The 19,633-nt window shown below is 40.3% G+C and overlaps 1 protein-coding gene and 1 pseudogene across 6 annotated transcripts in view; both read left to right on the forward strand.

Annotated features, from left to right (window-relative positions):
- The window catches only part of ELOVL6 (ELOVL fatty acid elongase 6), a 166,206-nt gene that overhangs the window by 118,997 nt on the left and 27,576 nt on the right, over positions 1–19,633 (forward strand). The gene's annotated exons all lie outside the window — the stretch shown is intronic.
- On the forward strand, positions 2,503–18,093 carry LOC136338011 (large ribosomal subunit protein uL6-like; annotated as a pseudogene).

A 19,633-nucleotide genomic window follows, 5' to 3' on the forward strand; every position in this document is an offset into this window, starting at 1 on the left:
AAAATTTAAAAGGGAGATGAAGAGAGGAGGTTTGCAGACAGTTGTGAGTAAATTTCCTTTCCAATTTTGGAAAGTCTTTCTTCCCGACAAGGTAATAGGAAAAATGTTCCCACTTTTTGCTGAATCCAGGAAATACCTGGTTTTTCGAGTTTTTCCAAGAAAATAGTAATTACATTAATTAATTAAGTGCATGAGATTTTGTTTTGTTTTTACATTAAAATAACTATTGCAAGGGAGAATGAAGGCAGCCAGGTAAGCAGACTTCACGCTGCGGTGCAGGTGGGGCTCTGGGCTCTGGTGCTCGAGGGTGGGCTGCCCCTCTTTCCCTTGGGATGGGCACTGCCCTGCCGGTCACTCTGCTGCTCCAGACTTGCCCGGTTAATCTAGTTCTTTCCAAATTAAGGGGAAAAGAATCCACTCATAGTGTAATGACCTAGTCCAAATAGGACAAGTGTTTATATTCTGTGGCAGTTTACTCTGAATGTAGTAAGTACTATATGACGATCCCAGACCACCACAATGCGCCGATGAAAGGCGCTGCAGGTTAATGGAAGTTCAGGCAGGGAGTGTCCTCTCATCTCTCGGAACTAAAGGCCTCTCAACAGCCTTGGCTTATTTGCAATTGGAAATGCTATATTTAGTAATTTTTTACTAATTAAATAACTTCTTTCCTAGATTTTAAAGTGAAAATTCTCTGAAAACCATAGAAAGACACACACAAGAATCCTTTATTCTCATTACCACCAATATTTACTATTAATATTTTGGTGAATGTCCTTTCAATAATTTAATGTTAATTGTAATGATATTTTTTCATTACAATTTTAATTCTCTGTAACTTAATATATTTGAGTTCGGACAACAGTATGACTTCAGTAATATGCTTGCGTTACCAGCAGTGTAACAACTTGAAACAGCTGACACGTAAGACATTTTAAATCATTTCACCAAAATGAATTAGTGTTTAAATAGCTGAAATACTATAGCTTTCCTAAATCTTGTGTGAGAAATAGCATGAGCATTCTTAAAGAGATCACACAGTAGTTTCGGATGTAGGCATTTGTTAAGGATTATTTTGAATAAGACTGAGTTAAGGGTTACTGTACTTATAAACCCCTTTTGTTACCTCACAAATCCTTAAGTGAGCCTTATGTTTATCGGTGTGTTTTTTTAAAACAACAAAACAAAAAAAGACTGTAAGATTTTTAAATGACAAATGGAATCCTTAAAATTTGTTTCATGGCCGAGCTCATGACTCAATCTGCTTGTGTGTCAAATCTAATTTCCCCATTTAAATTAATGGGAATGCAATTAATCCATTCCAGCCCCAAAAAATCACACAAATTTTTTGTTTTATATGCTTTTTAATAAGAAAATGTACCTTCTAAATAACAAATACATATATATATATATTTATATAATAAGAGAGAATGTAAAGAAATAAACTGGTTAATGAAGTATATTTACCTTCAAGGTCAGAAGATGCTGGCAGAGGGGGAGGGACATTAGCATAACAATGACTCTTCCCAAGCAGGAAGATAATTAGCAATTTTACAGAGAGCTTCCCAGCTCCATTTTTAACAATAAAAGTGAGCAAACTCAAAAAACACAAATTTTACAAACTCATTTGCCCAAACATTCCACCCCTTTTGCTCACTTTGCAATCCCACAACAGGCATTCCTGTGCAAGGAATTAGGCACGTCACACAAATTACAGCAACAGCACATGTCATACAGTTTCAACCAGACCTGCTCCCCTCTCCATCAGGGTCTCTCATATTGTGCAAAAGCCACATGCCCATCCAACAAGGGAGCTGGTGCCCCCTGTGGTCGCAGTCCAGAGTCAGTCCACTCACATGGGGCCTCAAGCCTCCCCCTCATCCCTGCCATCTTGGCAGATCTAAGACGCTGCCCCAAGGGGGAGAACGTGGCAATGGTGGCCAACATTTCCACCTCTGCTTCAGACAGCATGCTGCCATCTACCCGTATGTCCCATAATCATAGCAAGCCTACCAGGGACTTAGTAGGTACTTTTGCCACTGGGCTTTTACCTTCTGGAGTCTTCAAAAGGCGCTTCAGCCCCAGTCTTCTCATCCTCAGAAGAGGAGCTAGAAACACCTGCTCCTGCCAACTCAGAACCACTCTGCCATCACAACTCCAGTTTAGGCTCCTGCGGCTGCGGGCTCACCACAACTTCCAGGGCAAATTGCAACTCATGAACCTGTAATTCCTTCTCCAAAGCCTGCTCCATTTCCAGGTGCAACTCACGAACCCGGTCAGCCTCCTTTTCCAGTGCTTGCTGCAGTTTCAGGATGTATATCTCTTTCTCCCATGGCCATTCCAATTCCTTCCACTCCTTGGTTTGCAGGCCTCGGACAGTCTCTTGCACAGAGCTCTTGGTTTCCTCTTACAGGGCTGTAAAAATCAGCCAGCCCATGGTCCCCAAAAGGAAAGGACAGCCATGGGGAATCATAACAACAACCAGTCCTATCCCACCGCTCAATGGTGGTGGCGGCTTCATACCAGTCTGATCTGAATCCTGCTGCAAACTATGCCAAATGTATGGCCAGTAGTCATGGCCATCATGACCATACACATGCAGGTTCCCATTAGATTCAGGCAAACAGTAAAGAAACAGTGGAGCCAAAAAATGGTGGGCCATTCCTTTATTCAAGACTCATACTGGCCAACGAGCAAATACACACAGGGCTCCCAAAGCCACTTACACTTCTCCAGTTCCACAGCCGGGAGAATCTTCTCCGGGTTTTCCTGGATCAAAGGTCCCCACCAGTCTCAGTCACCTCTGGTTCCCCATCTGCACACCTTCTCCCTTCTCCTCTCCACACAAACTGGCTTCTCCTTCAGCACCCTGCCATCTTGGCTTCTCTCTCCTTTCCTGCCGTCTTGGCTCCTCCTTCAGCACTCTGTACCCTCTCTGCTCCCACTCTCCCATCATGGCTTCTTCTCTTCCTCCTTCTTCTTCTTTCCTTTTTAAAATTTTCTGGCACCAAAACCTCTCCTCCAGCCAACATTAGCATAACAGTGGCCCTTCCCAAGCAGGAAGGTAATCCGCAATTTGCAATCAACTGTTCTGCTCTGAGAGCAAGCACACACATGGCTGCCCAGCACCATTTTTAACAATAAAGTAAGTAAATTCAAAAAACACAAATTTCACAAACTCATTTGCCCAACAGTCGTGATTCAAATATCCGCTTGTGACTTAAAGCAAAAAAATCCCATAAGTGACTGCTTATCTCTCAAATTGCTCATGATTTAAAGTGCTCGTGTGTCAAGGAACCACTGTACAGCCTGACCAGTGGTGGCACAGTGGATTATGTGTCAGCCTAGGATGCTGAAGGCCCCAGTCAGAAACCCCAAGGTCACTGGCTAGAGCTTGTGGGCTTACCATCTCGAGCATAGGGCCACTGGCTAGATCGCAAAGGTCACTAGCCTGAAGCCCAACGTCACTGGCCTGAGCATGGGGTCACTGGCTTGGCTTGAGCCCCCTGGTCAGGGCATGTATGAGAAGCAATCAATTAACAAAGTGCCACAACTACAAGTTGATGCTTCTCATCTCTCTCCCTTCCTGTCTCTGTCTCTGAAAAAAAAAATCTTCAGATGTAATTTTTAATGAAATGGTCTAATTACATAATCTGGACTGCAGCAGATGGTGCTGACATTCATTATTAAGTTTAGGTACCGAGTGTTGTAGATTGGCTGAAGAAAACAAACATGATTAACATGGAAAAGTACTACAAGTTTACTCAGAAGCCCATTAGCGAGCAGAGAATAATTGACACACTGAGAGATGAAACTTCATTTTCTTCAGAGTCCATATGCCCTCAAGGCAGGGACAAGAGTAGAGGACTATAAAGAAGTCAGGAGGTCAGGGCTCAGTAAAGATGCATTGGTCATTTGCCCTAGGGTAACCTTCTGCTGTTAGAGAAATGAAATCCTCCTCCTAATTATGATGCCTTTCCCACGTGAAGCAACTGTCCTTGTCTAACCTCATTCTTGAAAGTGTTGGCAGTTCTTTCATGAAAGCTATCAGTTGTTACTCTAATTCAACCAAGAACTCCAGATAGTAACTGTGCATCCATTCTTGATGATGTTGGGGGGTTGACAGTTTGCCTGGATCTCACATGATTTTGCACATGAAATAGGGAGCCCAGTTTTCTTCCTTGTAAACAGCAATTATTTTAGTTAGTGCTACCAGTAGATGGCTACCTCTCCTTGGAGCTCATTTCCTACCATTTGTTTCAAAAAATTTACAGTGACAGACAGTGGGAATTGTCTAATCCCTTCTGTCATCACTTACAACTAAATTGTCGTGCTTGTTATCCTCACTGTATTCATTGTTACCCATGATATTTCTTATGGTTTTCAGAGCCTGAGAATTTAGAATCAAATTTATATAGTTAAAATGATTGATTTGGGGCATAATACCTCCTTGCTCACACACTGCATTTTCCTAACCACATAATAAAGCAGCCATTTTCTTTTTTTCTTTTCATTTCATTAAATGGTACAGTGATGGACAGAAAGGTGGCTTCTGTATTTTTGTTGTTGTTGTTGTTCTGAGAAGTGAATGAACATTATCGACTTAGAAGTGGATATGTGGTTAATGTAGCTGGGAGAAATTGTTCGTTGATTCTAGGTATTTGTGTTAACGCAGAGCTGGAGCAGAAATCTTCAATGAAGTTTAGTAGAATTGCCTGTGATTTGAAGAAATGTGTGAATCATTAGCTATTCAGAGTTCTCTTATGAAGGAGGCAGGGACTTGGGTTCTACAGAAGAGTTTAGCTTTAAATTGGTATTTATACTATCTTGGCGAAAGAAAAAAACTTCAGAAAGGTCCAGGGCAAGGCCACAGAGCTCAGGAAAGAAGAGCTGAAAAGAAAATTTTAATTTCTGTCTTTTAAAGAAACAAAATAAGAAAAAAAAGAAATTAAAAAGAAAAAGATTTTTAAAAAAGAACATAGTAAAACTCTGTAACTTTTTTTTTTTTTTTTTTTTTACAGAGACAGAGAGAGTCAGAGAGAGAGATAGGGACAAAGAGAGATGAGAAGCATCAATCACCAGTTTTTCGTTGCAACACCTTAGTTGTTCATTAATTACTTTCTCATCTGTGCTTTGACCACGGGCCTTCAGCCGACCGAGTAACCCTTTGCACAAGCCAGCGACCTTGGGTCCAAGCTGGTGAGCTTTGCTCAAACCAGATGAGCCCGCGCTCAAGCTGGCGACCTCGGGGTCTCGAACCCGGGTCTTCAGCATCCCAGTCCTACGCTTTATCCGCTGCGCCACTGCCTGGTCAGGCAAACTGTAACTTTTTAATCTTGAACAGAAACCCAGGCACCAGAGACTTCATCTTAACTGTTCTCACTGGTTTTTGCTAAACTTGTCCAGTTTTGCTAAAACCAAACCAATCTTTTATCACACCTAGGGTTGGAGCAATCACCCTTAAGGGTTTTCTGATCTGCCTATTGACACCTTTAGGCTGTACGTGAACTTTTCTGTTATCCTCACATCCACAGTGTAGAACTAGGTTAAAGTTTCCAGTCGTTCAAAGGAAAGGCAAACGCACCTTTGCCTGCCTTGTCTGATTCCTCCCATGTTTGCCTGACTTGTGCATATTGTATTTATTTTCCTTTTGCCATTCCTCTTTAATATAATCTGTCATTTCTTTGCTCACATGTGCAAGCTAAGATTACGAATGAAATTGGATCTGGTGTTCTAAAGAAAAAAAAAAAAAGTCATTTTCTTTGGCCTTTCAAGGACCGTCCCCTGTGGCCCTGTGAGGGAGGAACTGTATCATTAATTCTCTTCTGCATCTCTTCTCTAGCACAAAACATGATAAACAGTTATATTTATCAATAAATGATGGATATAGACAGTATATACTGCTCACAAAAATTAGAGGATATTTTATCGCTTCATATTCATTTTGAAATATCCCCTAATTTTTGTGAGCAGTATATTTGTAACCTTTATTCAAAAGGTAGGAATGTGATGAAAGAATCAAATAACTAATTGTTAAGAACAAAATGAGCAATCTTTTGTCTAAACAAAGCTACCAGAAATCACTTTCATTAGGAGTATTTTACACGAAAACCAAGCAGAAAATAGGAATTATTTTTTAAAAATTAACTCCTTCATAAGTTTAAATTAATGTTTCTTGATGCAGTTTCAGTAACTGTAAAAACACAGGAAGGGTAAGTCTGTGCTGTGACATCTATGACAGGTACATACTGACAGACCCATTCAACTATTTTTGCAGAAAAAAGAGTGTCAGAGACAGCTGGGCTTGCAAACCCTCCAGAAATCTTTTATTGTTTCCTGTGTTGAATTAAGTCCAAAGTGAGAATAATTACCCTTTAGGACTGCCAAATTTTCAGGCTGTTCAGATAGCCCTGGTCTTATAGTAGGAAAGAAATATGAGCCAAAGTGTAAAAAGAGTGACTGAATTTTAGAAAAGATATTTCTCATGTATCTCAGGGAGCAGTTTTCTTAGAAGTGGTTCATTTGATTTAGCTAATAGAAGGCAAAGTAGAGAATAATGTGGTCAAAACCACAGAAAATAAAGGAGAGAAAAAAAATCAGACTTATTATTTATTCTTAGGCTACCATAGTAATACAAGAGCAGGGGATTTTCACTAGAATTCCTTAGGACCCTTTGGAAATTCATGGAAGTCTTTATGAGCGAGAGGAGCAAAGAGTAGCTCAATTTTTAATGGAAAAATATTGTTCTGAAATTTTCATTTTTCAAATATTTTTATTTTGTTCATTTTTTAAATTTTTTTCTATTATTTCAGAGTAAGAAGGGAAGAGAAAGAGAGGAGCATCAGCTCAATGTTCCACTTAGTTTTTTCATTTAGTTGTGCACTCGTTGATTGCTTCTCATACATAACGTGCCCTGGCCAGGAATCAAACCCGTGACCTCGGTGCACTGGGACGATGCTTTATTCACTGAGCCACTCAGGCAGAACCAAAATAATTTCTTTAATTACTTTTAATTTAAAATGAACAGTTCCCCTCCATTGAAAATACAAAAGAAATTACAGATTTTGCTCTAAATCTCCAAACCTAATAAGCAGTTTAGATATTATATCATTCTTACAACATACCTGTGAAGAAAATGCTATTATATGGAAGGCATATTTTTTGAGATAAATAAGTTCTTTGAATATTTCAAAATACTCAACTATTTCTGTACTTTCATAATTCAAAATCATTTTCCCCATAGAAATAGCTTTAAACACAACAAATAAATACATACCTAATAGAACTGTTCATTGTGTCTAACTTTTGTCCTTCATTTGAAAGTTCTTTGGTTCTGACATGTTTCTGTTCTACTGCTAGCTCCCTTATGTAATCAACACCCGAATGGCATGGTTAGTTAATTTACCAACAGTGATTATTAGAGTAACAGCCCAGTATTCAACAAAATCACCCGTAGGACTTCTTAGGCACCCAAACAACAGAGTGGTCCAGAAAACAGTGACTGTGATATGGATATTTCTGTCCCCCACTAATGTGGTGCTCCCATGTGGCAGTGTTATAAATATTAAATCATTTGGGCCGCCAACTTTGAAAGTATGTGATTCTTGAATATATTTTTGATGTAGGGATTTATATTCTTTCAAATTTTTATATCGGGGACATCCATATATATATATATATTTCAAAATGTCTTAATCCAAATCCATATAAAATGCAACTATATCCCTATTTTGCAGATGAAGGAACTGATGCTTAGAGTAATTAAGAAATGTACCCATGAACACACAGTTTACAAGTGACAGGATCGGGTTTATCCATGCTCTTGGCTCCAAGTCATGCTGTTTACACAACTGGGAAGATAAAAATGAAAGGTGCTGAAGACAGAGAGACTTTGTGAGTGGCTTACATAAACGTGTAGAGGATCTCATAAGCCAGGGAGGGAGGAGAAAATTTGCTGAGTTTCTCAAACTGTAACCTGTGGACCATGTGCATTAAAACATTTGGAATCTTTATTAAAAACTCCATTTCTGGGTCTTTCTCCAATGTTATTTAATCAGAGCCTCTGGTGGTGGAGCTGAGAAATTTGTATTTTTACCAACCTCCATGGTTTACTGTAATTAAAATTTCTATAATTTCAAGGGGGCTTGTAGACCTCCCTGTCTCCCACTAAGTCCAGGGACTCCCCCTCCCCACTTCACTGACAATCCCTGTGGAACAACTGAAGACTCAGCTGTTCACTAGCTGGATGAGCTGCCCTGCAGAGGTATCAGACTGTGACAGAGGTCAACTGTGGCATACTTGATCCTTACTCATGCATTTCTTATTGTGCCTCTGACCTTTCTACAGCCTTTTCCTCCAGCCTCTGGACTATTACCTGGTGCCTGTGCAGCTGAGATAACATCAGTGTTCTGGTAAACTTTTTCACTCAAGGGTGTTGTATCTCAGTTGGCTTCCTGGTCAGTCAGTTTCCTGGTCAGCCTAATGCCACCTCCACAAAACCTGGAGAGGAAAGCAAGCCCCAAAGCAGCATTTTATACTTCTTTTATGCCTTCCAGTGACAGAAATGTTTCCACAATTCTGGCTTTCCCATCTCACATCCCTCAGCTCACATACACCTATGATTTGCCAAATCTCGAGTCCCTTTCTGTATCAGTCTTCATTTTTTTCATGGATGTCCTGATCTTGTCTTAAACATGATCATGTCTCAACATGATCTGAAACAGTTTTATTTATTTATTTATTATTTATTTATTTATTTTTTCCATTGATTTGGGAAAGAAGGAGAGGGAGAGAAGCATTAACTCATTGTTATACTTAGTTGTTCCATTTAGCTGTGCATTCATGCATTCATTGGTTGCTAATCCTATGTGCCCTGACTAGGGATTGAACCCATGACCTTGGCTTGCTGGGACCATATTCTATCCATTGTGCAACCCGACCAGGGCCTAAAACAGTTTTACAAAAAAATATTCTTAGCCAGTCCTTTACTCAGTAATTCTACCAATGAGAATATATTCCAAGGAAATAACCCCAAACAAGGAAAGACTTAATAAATAATGATGTTTTTCACAGCATTATTCACACTTAAAAAAATTAAAAGCAGTATAGAGAGAAATGTACAAAAGGGGGAGTGATAAATTAGAGTGCAAGTGTTCGATGAAACATTTTGCAGATATTAAATAAAGGGGTTTATGAAGACTATGCAGAAACATGGACAAATTGCTAATGAAAAGTAAGAAATGTACCAAGTAGGCATTACTACCTAAGTATGTGTTCTAAGCTCATCTATGAATAGGTGAGAAACAATGGAAAGTAATAAAAATTGTAATAGTTGTATTATATTAATAGGATCATGACAGGTTTATCCTATTTTCTGCATTTTCCAGAGCATATAAGCTTTCATTAAGTTGTGTTTTTAATAAAGCTCATCAAACTCCCTAGTCAGGAGGTCCTGTTTACCTCTTATTTGCTAAGCTCAATACATGGAATAACCTTTGGCTTCATCCTCCTCTACTTCAGTGGGCTATCTAAGTCCTTTGTTAAAGGTTCTTGAATACCCATCATAAGCATTCTCTTCACCTCTCTTATGAACCTATGACAGTCTCCTCACAGCTTCTACAGCAATGCCCAGTTCCACCTCCTCTTATCTAACCTACAGAATTTGAAGTGTCTCAGGGCTCAGTTGAGTGGTTCCTTCTCTCCTCTGTTTACATTCTCTACCTAAAAGATTTCATCTCATTAAGCCATGTTTCAATACAGTCATGCCTTGTCATAGCGCAGTTCACTTTTTGCGGTCTCACTGTGTTGCAGATTTTAAACTTGTATATATATCTAACTTGTATATATATCTATGTAAACTTGTATGTATTGTATTGCGGATTTTTTGGTATATCACGGGATTTTGCAGTACATATATATTTTTATATATTTACTATTTTTATTTTTGTGGTAAAATAAGCAAAATAAATGTGGGAAAGGTTTATAAGAGTGTGGGGAGGGTTTATAATGCCTTAAAATATCCTGGCCCTGGCCGGTTGGCTCAGCGGTAGAGCGTCGGCCTGGCGTGTGGGGGACCCCGGTTCGATTCCAGGCCAGGGCACATAGGAGAAGCGCCCATTTGCTTCTCCACCCCCCCCTCCTTCCTCTCTGTCTCTCTCTTCCCCTCCCACAGCCAAGGCTCCATTGGAACAAAGATGGCCCAGGCGCTGGGGATGGCTCCTTGGCCTCTGCCCCAGGCGCTAGAGTGGCTCTGGTCGTGGAAGAGCGATGCCCTGGAGGGGCAGAGCATCGCCCCCTGGTGGGCAGAGCGTCGCCCCTGGTGGGCGTGCTGGGTGGATCCTGGTCGGGCACATGCAGGAGTCTGTCTGACTGTCTCTCCCCGTTTCCAGCTTCAGAAAAAAAAAAATCTTTATTTTATGCGGCTTAAGTGTCTGCTTGTCGCCGATAGCTTATTGGTTGCTTGCGTAACTGTACTAGCCAATGGGGTGAAGTTGCCATGGCTGAACACAAATTGAGCGGGTCAGGGGGAAGGTGAACATTTGTTTGCATTGGCAATCATCTGCTTTTGAAACAATTTAAGGCTGAATGCAAATTGAGCGTGTCAGGGGGAAGGTGAACATTTGTTTGCATTGGCAATCATCTGTTTTACATAAAAACTACGTCTTAATGTAATTTCTTTTAAGAATGCCTCCTAGAAAATACAGCACTGAAGAGGAGAGAAAAGGTGCTAAAGCTGCACAAAAACAGCTTTCTCAACAAAAAGAAACCACTGAGCAGAGAAAGACAAGGCTTGCTTCAGTCACAGAGCAAATGCGTCTTTCTCGGAAAAATGAGACTGATGAACATAGAGAAACAAGGCTTGCCTCAGATGCAAGACAAAAAAGCCTGTCTTGACAAAATGAGTCCCTTGAACAAAGGCAGGAAAGAAATGCAAAAAAAACGACAGAGTAATGCTGACCGAAACGCAAAAAAGATTAAAACAGTTTCAAACAGAGAAACTTTAATTTTTGAGGATTCCTCTAGTGACATGAATATTAAATGTGAACACTGCCAGTCCTTAAACTTCAAGTTAGAAACTAATCAATTTGACCGTGGCAAGAAAGGATTTTCTCAATGTTGCAAGTACGGAAACATTGTAGTTCCACTAATTGAAAATTATCCACCACTCTTGACTAAATTATTGACTAATCAGCATCCAAATAGCAAACAGTACATGGATAGCATTCGATCCATTAATAGTTCGTTTGCTTTTGCGTCCATGGGAAACAAACCAATTGACTTGCCTGGACCAGGACTTTATTGCTTTTGACTTCATGGTCAAGTTTACCATCAAACTGGAACTTTGCATCCTTCTGACGGGAAAAGAAAGTTTGCTCAATTATATATACTTGATCCCTCAGAAGCCAGTTCGGCACGTTTAGAATGGAATAAAAGAGTTCCTGAGACCTTACTTAATGAAATGGGAGAATTATTTCAAGACATTAACCCATTTGCTACAGAACGGACGTAAAATTAAAAATAATTGATGGTCCTCTGCAAGGCGAGCTTAAAAATGATGGAAAAGATCTACACAAGAAATGTTGTGTACAAAGAGATCTTTGACATGTGAATTAACATTTTATTATTTAAATCACCTTTATTTATTGAGCTAGCGGTGGCTCTTAAGAAATGTACCGCCAGTGGTTTCCTTCATTGCACTCTACTTTAAGCAATTAAGCAAGTAGAAGGGGGAAACCCCGTGGGGCACTAAGCAAAGGGGCGTCCTCGCTTGCCTTGGGTAATTCAGTTTGAATTAGCCGACACCTTTGCACAAATCATTTTAATTACAATTTATAATATCTAGAACAGTGGTCATTTCGTATGACCGCGGGCTTTCTAGTATATAAATGATAAAATAAATATAAGGTCACTACTTCACAGATTTTTTTTTCTTTACAGAGACAGAGAGTCAGAGAGATGGATAGATAGGGATAGACAGACAGGAACAGAGAGATGAGAAGCATCAATCATTAGTTTTTTGTTGCAACACCTTAGTTGTTCATTGATTGCTTTCTCATATGTGCTTTGACCATGGGGCTACAGTAGACCAAGTAACCCCTTGCTCAAGCCAGTGACCTTAGGTCCAAGCTGGTGAGCTTTTGCTCAAACAAGATGAGCCCGCGCTCAAGCTGGCAACTTCGGGGTCTCGAACTTGGGTCCTCCGCATCCCAGTCCGATGCTCTATCCACTGCGCCGCCGCCTGGTCAGGCTTCTTCACAGATTTTTGCCTATCGCGGAAGGTTCTGGAACCTACCCCCCATGATAGAGGAGGGACCACTGTATCAGGTAACTCCCAAATTGAAGTTTCCAGCCCTGATCTCTTCCTTAAACTCCAAATGTCCCTTTATCCAAAAGCTACCGCATCTTCATTTGAACATTTGATAGGCATCTCATATCTAATATATCTAAATAGAACTCTGGATTTCCTCATTCCCAGGGTTTCTAATCAGCTGTACTGCCCAAATACAGACCAGCTATGTCTACTTCCTTCTGTTCATGTCCACTGTTACCATGTGCCAGCCGCCATCATCGCATTTGGATATGAGAGCTATAATATCATTCCGAATAGTCTCCCTGGTAGATTTCTTATGCGATATAATGATAAATTATCGTTATTTAGTATTATTAATAATTAATTAACCTTAATTATATATCATCAGCAATTAACATTATTATATATAATTATTACATTATAGTTCATTCTCCACACAGCATACTGAGTTATTAAAAACACGAATCACATCATGTCACACCTCTTCTTAAAATTCACCGGTGACTGTGCAGTGTAGTGAGAATAAAATACACTTTGTAATTTATTCTTATTAATTAGTAATGTTACTATCACTGCAGCATCTAAAATCCTCAAAGGCCCTACAAGATCTAGTCCCTGCCCGCTATTGAACTGCAGTTCATTTCATGTCACTGCCAGCCTCCCTGCCTTGGACCTCACACACGCCCAGCTCATTCCTGCTGTGTTGGCATCTATTCCTCTACCTGGTAGGTTCTTCTCCAGGTCTTGTCTGGACAGGCTCCTCCTCATCAGCTCCCATGTCACCTCCTGTGAGAGGCTTTCTCTCACCTCAGCAGTTCTTGCTGTCCCAAATCTCTAGTGATTATCACCTCACCAGTTTTATTATCAGTATGGCACTAATACTCTGACATTTTGAGCCATTTTTTATGTATTTGTCCCCTCCCTCCTCTAGAATCCTGGCTCCATGACAATGGGTTTCTTGTCTTTTCTTCTTTTTTTTAATCTCTTGAACCTAAAAAGAACTTGTACTTAAAAAGAACTTAGCACCTAGCGGGCATAGAATATTTTTTGTAAACTTTTTGTTTGCAGTATATCATGTATACAGAAAAACCCACAAATCCTTCGAGCTGAGGGATTTCTTGCACAAAGTGAATTCACCCTGCCCAGATCAAGATTATAGAGCATCACCAGCATCTCAGGATCTTCTCTTCTCTCTGTGCTCTTCCTAATGACTATCTCCCCAAAAGTAACTACTACTCTGACCTCTCCAGAGAAATTTTGCCTGTATTTGAACTTCATATGGACAGAATCATAAAGTGCATGTTGTTGTGTATCTGGATTCTTTCATCCAGCCTTATACTTGTGAGAGCCATCCACGTTTTTGCACATAGCAGTAGTTCCTTTGTGCTCATTACCGTATAGTACTTCAGTTATACTTGGTAGACATTTGGGTTGTTTCTACCTTTGAGATATAAATAATGCTGAGGTGAACATTTCTATACCTGTCTTTTAGTGCACATTATGTTGGCATTTCTTTTGGATATATATCTCAAAAAGAAATTGCTCAGTCAGAGGGTTTAACTTGACTAGATTCTGCCAAACCCTTGTCCAAAGGGGCTGTACCAATTTATGCTCTTCCCAACAGCATGTAAAAATTCCAGTTGTTCCTTATCCTCACCAACGCTTGGTACTGTCACTTTTTCCTAACTGTAGCAATTCTTGTGGGCGGCTTAGTTTCTCCTTTTAAAATAAGCCAGCTGCGTGGGTGGGTGAAGTCTCAGAGAATATCTTTTTTCCTACTGCTGTTGTACATTTGTCAGCGGTCATAGAAACATCCACACTATGAGGAATAAAATAGTAGCCGTAGCAGGAAGAAATTTTTTAAATGAATAAACCCAGATATAAACAATCTGATATGACCAGAATTTCCTAAAGGGATGTCTGTGCCCTCTGAGTTTGCTCGTGCTCGGTACGAGATTCTTGTCTCAATGTTCAAGTAAGGTTTTCTACTCCTGATAGTTACATGTTATAGTACCTAACGGGGTTTCTTAATCTGAGATTTTTATGGAGCTGCTGCTAAAGGGATTTGTGGATGGTAGCTGAGTTCATTATGATTCTATAATGAAAACTTGATACCACTTATCTATAGTCATAAATGCAGTTGCAATAAATTACAGAGATGCATCTGATTTCATCCTCATTTTCCCACGCTTCATAGCATTCTAGTCTGACATTTGTACTAATATTCTCTCTTTTTTCTTCAGCACTCATCACTAACTTTTCATCTTTGCTTAGTAATGGATTCCGTTTACTGTTCCAAGTGCTGAGTCATTACCAGGCACTCTCTTCACCTCCGTCCTGTGTTGCTGCTGGCCGTGACTGTGCGATACTGCTGCTGTGTGTTCTGCTCGGTCTGTTCTGTGTTACCATCTTTTTTATCCCACAGTAGTTCTATGCAGCTCCTCTGGGCTGTAATAGTTTTGATCAAGTTGGATTTTATTCTATCATCTCTTTATTGTTGAAAACTTTGATTTATTTCAGGAAGTCATTTTAGCATTTTTATCAAAGGCATATGTCACTTATATTTTAACTTTTTGATTTGTCTTTGAGTTCAATATTTTAAAAGTCCTTAATTGGAAAATCCACCTTTTTGGCATTACAGAAGTGGTTGCCCAAGGTAATAAGAGTTTAGACTGGGAAACATCTAAGGCCTTTCCAGTACTCTCTCGGTTTAGGTAATTTTTTTTTTTTTTTTACAGAGACAGAGAGAGATAAACAGGGACAGACAGACAGGAACGAAGATATGAGAAGCATCAATCATTAGTTTTTTGTTGCACATTGTGACACCTTAGTTGTTCATTGATTGCTTTCTCATATGTGCCTTGACCGCGGGCCTTCAGCAGACCGAATAACCCCTTGCTCGAGCCAGCGACCTTGGGTCCAAGCTGGTGGGCTTTTGCTCAAACTAGATGAGCCCGTGCTCAAGCTGGCGACCTCGGGGTCTCGAACCTGGGTCCTCTGCATCCCAGTCCGACGCTCTATTCACTGCGCCACCACCTGGTCAGGTGGTTTAGGTAAATGTGCTCCCAAAATAACAAAGATGGAACAATGTAGGATTTGGGCTTTGTCTACTTCTCTGGTCTGCTCCAGCCCACTGGAGACAGAAACCATGAACATAAAGCTTTGGATGACACAAGGGACTTAGTGGCTCAGTTGCAGTTCCAGCTCCAGGAGACAAGGGAATAGGGCACAACTTGACCTAGGGATCCAGTGAAGTTCAGAATCATGGGATATAGGACAACCATGGGGTTCACTCCATCACTTCCTTCAGGACTTTGCTTAGATGTCACTATATTATTGATACGATATGTCTAAAATAGTAAGCCCATTCCCACCCAGCACTCCCTATTCTTCTTATCATCATCAGGTACAGTATGTAGTTCCTAACATACTGTCTCTCTGCTTTAAAACATAAGCTACAGGAAATGCAGGACCTATCTTTGAGTTTAGTGTTGTAGACCCAACCTGATGTTGCATCTACTGTCTCTCTAAACTTCTCCTAGTCATAAAATTTTAGATCGCTCCTTCAGCCAAAATAGAAGCTAGTACATTCAAAACACTCAGAAAATAATTGGTTAAATAAATGAATGATTAAAAACTCCTGGCCCTTCTCTGTCCAGAACTATTTAACATCTGGATTATCTACAATTCTATCAGTTGAAAATTTACCTAATAACCTAGGAAGAGTATGGGAGTTTCAGTCCTTTCCTCTTCTAATCACACTTGTCTTCTAACATCTACTTGAGGAACTATGGAAGTTTTCAGAAGAGATGGAGGAGCAGAAGAATCTGTATTTATTTACCCAATGTTTTGAAGGGCTGTGGGTAATGGGAAGGAAAAGGAGTAAAATCAAGAGACAAGGACGGAAAGTGAGCTTGGAAAGACCAAACACAAACCAACTAACTTCCACTTGGTGCTCTAAATAGCTTTTGCTTTTTAAAAAAAATGTATTGATTGATTTTTAGAGAGAGAAGAAGGGAGAGAGAGAGAGAGAAACAGAAAAACGGATATCTTGTTCCTGTCTGCCCTGACTGGGGATTGAACCTGCAACATTGGCATATGGAGACAGTGCTCTACCCAATGGAGCTATTTCATTTCTCCTCTCAATTATCAGATGGAAACAGGACTCTTTTCAAGAAGAGAGAAAAGTCCTAGAACTCCCATCCCCTTTGCTGCGATGGCTGGGAAGGGAGCCACAGAGGTGGAGGGAGTGCTCAACATGCTCACATTGGTTAATGAAGTGAGAAAACTGTCCCCTGAGGAAATTTAGAGGCCTGGAGGGTTCAGCTATGCATGATAAAGCCAGTTAGAAAGTTTAATGGCGTGGGCATCTGAAATGGGAGAAAGAAATATCTCCATACTTTTTGAAACCTTGGTTTTTATCGTCCAATCCTACTCATAATTATAACTATTATAGTACACAAATACCCATCGAGTTCCTATTATTCATAAGTGCCCAAGGCAATTCACAGGCCTAACCCACTTCCAGCCTCATGTCTCAAGAGACCTTTAATATATTAAGCTTCTTCTGCCTTGAAGGTACAAAATAATTTCTAGAAAGAAGAATACTGTACCCCTAGGTTACCTGACAGAATGCCAGGCCACTGCAGGGGCAAAGTTTACCGATTCTCAGATCCTGTGAGCTTCTTAGCACATGTGGTGCCATAACAGAAGAGATGGAGATCTTTCTGTGGACTTGTGGTCCCAACCAAGTGATTCAGTGAGTTTTAATGCCTTCTGTATTTTTGTGGTTGACGTTGTTGTTTTCAACTTTAATGTTAGTAGTCAGATACAATTTCCTACTAAGAGACAAATGGATACATACATGTCTTTTCTTGAAACCTACCAGAATATGGTCATCGAAATCTAACAGATTAACCTTTTAAAAACATTGTGAGAAAGAATAAAAAGTATAAAAATAATCAGAACATCTATCACAGCCACTTCTATGGTGAAGAGGAAGACCATTCTCAGCATTCAGATGGTTGACATCCCAGACAATATCAAGCATTCTGAAGGGACACACAGTTATTGTGAAGGCCCAGAGGCACCCTCCGGAGGGAGGGGCTTTAATCACATCAATGTGGGACTTAGTCTCCTTGGAAAGAAAGAAGCTCTGGGTTAACAAATGGGAAATAAAAAGGAACTGGCCATCATTCACACTGTCTGTAGTCATATACCAACTATGGAAAAAGGTATTAACATAAGGCTTCCATTACAAGGTGAGGTCTATGTGGGCTCACTTCCCCATCAACATCGCTAATCAGAAGAATGGTTCACCCTTGTTGAAACCAGAAATCGCTGGGTTGAAAAACACATCTGCGCCTGACCTGTGGTGGCGCAGTGGGTAAAGCGTCAACCTGGAAACGCTGAGGTTGCTGGTTCAAAGCCCTGGGCTTGCCCGGTCAAGGCACATATGGGAGTTGATGCTTCCAGCTCCTCCCCCTTCTCTCTGTCTCTCTATCCTCTCTAAAAATAAATAAATAAATAAATAAAAATTAAAAAAAAGAAAAGAAAAACACATCTGCAGGGTTCAGATGTCAGGTGTTGCTTGTTCAGTTGTTTATAGTGTCTCAAGCTCAGAAAGATGAGTTAATTTTTGAAGAAAATGAAATTGAACTTGTATCAAATTTAGCTGCTCTGATTCAGCAAGCCACAATAGTTAAAAACAAGGATATAAGAACATTTATATGGTTGGTATCTATGTTTCTGAAAAAGGAATAGTTCAGCAGTCTGATGAATAAGGTCCAAGTTATAGAAATAGTTAGATACCAAATGATTTCTCAGACTTATCTGTGATATTTTAAAGATACAATAGAAGCATGTATTGATTTGAAGGGGGGAGCAGAACAAGTAGGAGAGTTTAAGCATGTTCCTAGCTCTTAAAATTCACAGAACACCATTATAATGAGTGTATTTGCTTTGTCAGAAATTAGAGAGATTATAAATGAAAGTGATACAGTCAGGAAAAGATTTGTTGATGAGCCTGACCAGGTGGAGCACAGTGGATAGAGTATTGGCTAGGATACAGAGGACCCAGGTTTGAAACCCCAAGGTCACCCGTTTGAGTGTGGGCTCACTGGCTTGAGCAATGGGTCGCTGGCTTGAGTGCGGGACCATAGACATAACCTATAGTCACAGGCTTGAGCCCAAAGGTCACTGGCTTGAAGCCAAAGATCACTGATTTGAAGCCAAAGATCACTGACTTGAAGCCCAAGGTCACTAGCCTGAGCAAGAGGTCACTGGCTCAGCTGGAGCCCCCAAGTCAAGGCACATATGAGAAAGCTATCAATGAACAACTAAGGTGACACAACAAAGAATTGATTGAAGTATCTCATCTCTTTCCCTTCCTGTCTCTCTGTCCCTATCTGTCCCTCTCTCTGTCTCACTGTCTTTCTCTCTCTCTCTCTCTCTCTCGCTCTAAAAGAAAAAAAAGATTTGTTGATGAAACAGAGGTTGTGCTCTGGCCGGTTGGCTCAGTGGTAGAGTATCGGCCCGGCGTGTGGACGTCCAGGGTTTGATTCCCAGGTCAGGGCACACAGAAGAAGCGACCATCTGCTTTTCCACCCTTTCCCTTCTCCCTTCTCTCTCTCTCTCTTTCTCTCTCTTCCCCTTCCACAGCCTTGGCTCAGTTGATTGAGTGTTGGCTGTGATGCATAGGATGGCTCCATGGCTTTGCCTGAGGCAATAGCTCAGTTGCCCAGCAACAGAGCAATGCCCCATAGAGGAGGTCTTGCTGGGTGGATCCTGGTAAGGGGGTGCATGTGGAAGTCTGTCTCTCTGCCTCCCTACCTCTCACTTAATAAAAAAAAAAGAGAAGAAAAGAAAGAGAGGTTGTAGTGGTATTAATGGTAATGTTTTATTGTTGTCAAGTGAATGATTTTAATATCCATTACCTTATGTGATGCTCATGACAACCTGTGATGTAGGCAAATAAGACAATGTCATCTCCATTTCATAAAGCAAGTGAGAAGAGTTATGAGACATGCCCTAAACACTCAGTAAGTGTAGGAGATGATATTAGGGACCCAGCTGCCAGACTTTCTTTGCCTAACACCAGGCTGCCTCTCTGATAATATCAGAAACTTCTAGAGCATGCCGTATGTATTAGAAATATTTTCACATATATTATTCCAGTGGATATTATATATTTTTTAAACTATTAACATTTTATTAAGTCCTACATGATTGGTCTTACAGAGAGATATGCTTTTCTTCTTTAATTGGGTCAAGATAAATGAAATTTTATATATAAAACTTTTCATAGGTTTCATCTCCACTCTT

Source organism: Saccopteryx bilineata, chromosome 5 (genome assembly GCF_036850765.1).
Source record: "Saccopteryx bilineata isolate mSacBil1 chromosome 5, mSacBil1_pri_phased_curated, whole genome shotgun sequence".
Taxonomy (NCBI): domain Eukaryota; kingdom Metazoa; phylum Chordata; class Mammalia; order Chiroptera; family Emballonuridae; genus Saccopteryx; species Saccopteryx bilineata.